Below are 6,086 nucleotides of genomic sequence, written 5' to 3' on the forward strand. Positions count from 1 at the left end.
AGGGACACCTTCCACTAGAGCAGGAAGGACACTTGCTCCAAGCCCCTGTGTCCAACCTGGCCTTGAACACTGCCAGGGATGGGGCAGCCACAGCTTCTCTGGGCACCCTGTGCCAGCGCCTCAGCATCCTCATAGTGGTGAGACACTGGAATAAGCCTTTTCAAGCCTGTCTCTGCATCCTCCTGGCTCTGTATCCAGCATGTCCCAGTGCACACCAGCATCCAAAAAGCCGTGGTACACGGAAAGGCAGCACTGATGTTGCTGGGGCCAAGGGAGTCCCAGACCTGCATGGAAATGTGGCACAGGCAGGCTCCAGGGCACAGCCTGGGGAGCTCCCATCCCAAGCAAAACCCCTTTCAAATATAAACACATCTCTTCCACCCAAATACATATTTCTGGCCTCAATACGAACCCTTGACCCCCCCACCTCACCTGCCTGCTCCCGTTGCTGTTTTCTCAGTTGCTACACAAACAGGTTTATTTCTGGCTCCTGCCACACGCCAGGTCCCAACACTGCTGCAATGTCATCTCCTGTTACTGGTGTAAGCACGCCGGGGCGGATGCGGTGGCTTCAGAGCAAACCCCTTCCAGCACGGCCCCGGCAGCTGCTCAGGATCTGACCCCGGGCACTTTTAGCTTGTTGCTCGGTGGCCCAAGTGTTTTTCCACACAGATAAAGCCCTGTCAGCGCCCTGCTGCCACCAGCACCCGTGCGGGAGGGTGACGGGGAGTGAGAGATGCACTGGTCAAGGTGTTGCCAGGCTCTGGTGTTGTCCCCCCCCAGGAGTGGGGATATGGGGGTGCCGGCACCCCGGCTGCGGCTCTGTGCTCCAGTGCTGACACTCTGCCCAACCAGCTCAGTGTGTTGCACTGAGGCGTCACTCACAACCTTATCAACACCTTGTCATGGGGTGAGTTTTCAACAGCATCCCAGCCTGGTTTGGGTCGAAGGGACCTTAAAGCTCATCCAGTTCCAAGCCATGGGCAGGGACACCTTCCACTAGAGCAGGTTGCTCCAAGCCCCTGTGTCCAACCTGGCCTTGAACACTACCAGGGATGGGGCAGCCACGGCTTCTCTGGGCAGCACCTGAGCGCTCTCATAATGAAGGATTTCTTCCCTAATATCCAATCTAAATCTTTCACCTTCTCATGGGCTGCCCCATTGCCCCCTTCCTGCAGGCGGGGCAGGAAGCACTCCCTGCTTGGTGAGTTCAGTGAGGCCCAGCTGCTGGTTATTGGCAATTAATGCTGTTAATTGCTGTTAATTAATACTGTTAATTGTTATCAGCAGTGCTGGGCCTTTCTCTTAGTAGGGAGTAGTTGTGTTGCTTTGGAGGGGTGAGGATTGAATCTTTTTTTGCTCTGCAGCTCCTGTGAGCTCTTCAGTGCTTCCCTTTGGGTTCTGCCTGCAGGTAAGTTGGGCTCCCACCAAGGAGCTTTCTGCAGGTTAAAGTCAAGCAGTGGGATATAAAAAGCTGTTTGGGGTGTGAAGCTGCCCAGGATTGCATGGAAACCTGCAGAGAGCACTCACTGTCATGTAGGTGGGGTGTTTTTAGGTTACAGCATTGCCTTGGTGTGCTGTACAAAGCTGCATTGAAAAATACACAGGGTAAACTCTGCTCTGAGGACCTTGTGCTCATGTTGGAGCAGCCCCTGAGCTGAGAGGCAGCCAAAAGAGCCATCTCAATGTGGCCACCCCATTCCAAGGGCTGGGCTGAACTGGGAGCATCCAGTGGTCCCTGCTGGCACGCAGTGCAGTGCCCACCCTGACAAAGGGATACTGGTGAACGTCGTCTCCTCCAGCTCACGCAGGTCCTTCAGGACAGCCCAGGGATGACGGCAAGCAGTGTATGGGCTGCATATGTTCCTCTGGATTAGGGCCAGCTCAGGAGCTGCTTATGCTAACGGAGCTAATCGCCATAATCTTGTCACACAAATGCCTCCCCTCTGCGGGCAGGGATTTGGGTTATATGTGGGTGCCAGCAGGGTTGGGAGGTGGCACAGAGAGGAGGCACATCTGGGGCTCATGGGGGCACTGCCAGGTTGGGTTCAGCCTGGGCTGGTGTGAAGCCCCCTCTCCTGTGCCCTGCTTTGGGGTCTCAGCAGCGCGGGGTGAGCTGCCCTCCAGGGACAACGTGCCTTGGGATGTGGGTTTAAAAGCAAGTCCCTGTGAGCCAGCCCAGTGCCTGTAACCCCTGTGCGCTGCTGTTCCTCTGGCCTTCTGCCTGTTCTGTGTCCTTTTCCACTTTGTGCTGTGGTTTTCGCCCTGCTTGTACCTCCAAGGTGATCCTGTGTAATCCTACAGTCTGTCCTCCTGTGGCTCATCTGGGCTGATGGGCCCAGGCTGGGGACACTGTCTGTCCACCTCGGGGTCTTATTTAGCTTATTTCCTTGTGTCAAGCCTCTGCCAATCTTTCCAGGTCACAGATATCTCTGGCTGAGCCCCTGCGAGGTCTCTGTGCCATGCACGAGCCTCTGAGGCTCTCTTCTGCCCTGCTCCAACACCACCTCTTGCTGACAAGGAGCTGAGTCTGTTCAAGTTCATCCAAGTTATTTGGCACTCAGAGAAGCCTCTGGGCTCCCTATCTCTGCCCCAGAGCTGCCCATTAAATCCCACATAGTGATGAGTGATGGGGAGGCATGAGATAGGATCTGTCGCTGAGGTGGTGAAGCAGACAGCTCCATCCTACAAAACGGGGCACGTTGGGTTGGAGATGTGACGTGAGGGCTGGACATGAGATGCTGATCGCTCCTTGTTCTGAGGCCATGGGGCCTCAGATGTGCCTTAGGCAAGAACTAATACTTGCTTGCAAGCTCAGTTTTGTGTGGGATCTGTGATTTTTTTGCTTGCCAGTTGGACTCCATCCCTTCCTAAGCAAATTATTTTAGAAGATCTGTATTTCTGTGTTTGAGTAGTGGGTTTTGTGACTGTGACTTAAGGAAGTACATTTGGCATCATCTGGTGGGTGATGAATCAGGATACAGTTTCCAGGTGGAAAAATCATAGAGTCACAGACTGGTTTGGGTTGAAGGGAGCTTAAAGCTCCTCCAGTTCCAACCCCTGCCACGGGCAGGGACACCTTCCACTAGAGCAGGTTGCTCCAAGCCCCTGTGTCCAACCTGGCCTTGAACACTGCCAGGGATGGGGCAGCCACAGCTTCTCTGGGCACCCTGTGCCAGCGCCTCAGCACCCTCACAGGGAAGAGCTTCTGCCTCAGAGCTCATCTCAATCTCAGATGTGTGTAGGGGCCGGACAGAAAAGAGGGAGAAAAATCCTTGTACCTGTCAATCAGACAGATATAATCCTGAGCAATATTTCCTGCCATGTCCTGCAATCACTGTGTGTCAGCTACAGTACATCCAGCGGGAAGGGGTTGTGGAGCCGTCCTGCTCTGGTATGTGAGCAACGCCAGAGCCTCCTGGGTGCTAATCTGCCGAGGGGAAGCCTCTCCCCACCATGTGCCAAGGGGCATTTCTCCTGCCACAGAAGGGTGGTGCCAGTGGGGAATATCCCTGGCAAGGCCCTGGTATTGCCAGCCCAGGGACACCCCCTGCTCTGGTAGGGTTAGGAGACAGGCTCTCCATTTAAATGCTCTGACTTGTCTTGAGATGAGCAACTGAAGGGTGAAGTGGAGAAAATTCCTGGTTGCTTTTTGGGTAATAAATCCAGGTTATAAAAGCTCTTTTCATGCTAAAGGATCCCACAGTGCTTCATAAATAGATTCACAAACCATGCATGAGGATCGCTTCCAAGGGCTGAGACGCAGCAGGAGCAGCTGGTGGGAGCCGAGCTGGAGCTCCTGGAGCAATGCAGCTTGGGGCAAAGCCATCCAGAGACACCCTGAAAGCTGGGGTGGCAGCTCCCCACATCCCACCATGTCCTCATGGAGCTCATCTCCTTCCCAACAGGCTGCCTTTGCATGGAAAAAACCTCACAGCACCAAGTCCCACCACTACTTCCCGTCCTTATTCCAATCCTCCTGTTGCTTTGTGAATGACATTAATATCTATAATGGGAATTAACAATATCTTTTCAATTCTATTACCCCATATCCTAAAAGCATGTGGGATTATTTAAAGGTATTATCACTTTTTAAGCAGGATAGCTTTTCACCATGCTGGTGGTCCCTGTATGGTGGTTCTTTCTCTGCTGTGTAAAGCTGTGTGATGTGTGGATGACAGAGGATCTGGCTGTGCTCCATGCATCCCTTTGAAAGATCAATGTGGAAAACGGGTATCTTGGTGTTTGTGGGCCAGATTTTAATCTGCTCATGGAGTACCTGGAAATAGGAGCCCAAACGTGAGGACGAGCCTGTTTCCAGCCTGTCTGCAGGGTTTTGCTGTGCCAGCGGCTGGGTGCTGCTCACCTCCAGCCCAAACGGTCTGCAAAGCGTTTGGCTGGTCCTGCGCAATAAATCACAGCGCTGGCCTCCTTCCTGGGAGGCGCAGGGAGCTGCCCCGGGAGGGATGACAGCGAGAAGAGACCGTCCCGATCCATCCCCATCCACCGGCCGCGGCGGGGCTGCGCGGGGGCCGTTCGCCACCTCGCGGCGGCTCGGCCACGGTAGCACCGGGAACGGGCGAGCTCGCAACGCGCTGAACGCCCTGAACACCTTCAACCGCATCACACTGCCCCGCCGAGGGCACCCCGGCCCGCAGCCACCCCCTAGGGAGGTGGTGGGGAGATTCCCATGGGAAGCGGGATTCCACCCGTGCTGCCTCCGGAGTGGGGTTTGTCTTGGAAATAGAGTTACAGAGCAAAGAGGGCTGAAATGAAACGCTTCAGTCAGTGTTTCATGGGTCAATTAGGGAAGGTTGGACGGGGCTTGGAGCAACCTGCTTTAGTGGAAGGTGTCCCTGCCCGTGGCAGGGGGTTGGAAGTGGATGAGCATTAAGAGCCCTTCAACGCAAATCAGGCTGTGATTCATTTTCCTTTGACCAGATTCCTCTATGAAGACAAACTTGGGCTTAAAAGCTCAGTTTGCCAAACGTGCCAAGACAAGCCAAAGTGAGGGGAAGCAGATGCTGGGAAAACCCCATGGAGTGCACCAGCTGCTCTAATGCATCTTTGACCTATGATCCATTGTTACTGGATTTGACCCCCTAAAGCCTCTTGTTATTGGGGTGAAGGATGCAGGGTCAGATTCCAGGCGATGCTGCAACTCCCAGAATGAATCTACTTTCCCAGTAGGAAATGTTCTTGCTGCAAGCATCCCACCGCAGCGTGCTGGGAGCAGGCGAAGGCCTCCTCAGTGCTGTGGGTTTCACAGGGAAATTCGGGATTCACAGTGAGAGGAACCACCAATTTGACAAGAGCTTTATTTATAAAGCTGCCAGCGCCTGGTGTGGGTTTACTCACTCTCCCATCTGGTGACTATTGCTACCACCTCCCTCAGTCTCTCAGTGCTAATGATGTACTTTGATTAGCTAGATCTGCTGCTTCACTCAGCTATCCATCAGTCGCGGGTTAAAACTGACTTTTATTGTGCTTTTATTGGCTTGAGTAAAAATCTGAGAGGATCTTATTGATCACAGAAGCTGCTGGGATGGCAGATGTGGACCAGATGCTTCCTGCTCTGGTGCAAGCAGCTCTGCCTGGGTGTAGGATTGGGCAAAGGATATTGCTTGCTCTTCCCTGTTGCCGCTCTTCCCTGTCCTGTTCCTTTCAGGCTCTGGATTCAGTGTATGCTCGAGCCCAGAACCCCGCCGTGTGCTGGGCTGCACCCCCAGAGCATGAGCAGCAGGTCATGGAGGGGATTCTCCCCCTCTACTGTGCTCTGGGGAGACCTCCCTGCAGTCCTGATCCAGCTCTGGGGCAACAGCACAAGAGGGACGTGGAGCTGTTGGAGTGACTCCAGAGGAGGCCCCGGAGCTGCTGCGAGGGCTGGAGCAGCTCTGCTCTGGAGCCAGGCTGAGAGAGCTGGGCTGGGGCAGCCTGGAGAAGAGAAGGCTCCTTAAGGGGAGACCTTAGAGCAGCTCCAGTGCCTAAAGGGGCTCCAGGAAACCTGGAGAGGGGCTTTGGGCAAGGGCCTGTAAGGACAGGACAAGGGGAATGGCTTTAACCTGCCAGAGAGGAGATTGAGATGA

The sequence above is a fragment of the Strigops habroptila genome, chromosome 18, assembly GCF_004027225.2.
Source record: "Strigops habroptila isolate Jane chromosome 18, bStrHab1.2.pri, whole genome shotgun sequence".
NCBI classification, from domain to species: domain Eukaryota; kingdom Metazoa; phylum Chordata; class Aves; order Psittaciformes; family Psittacidae; genus Strigops; species Strigops habroptila.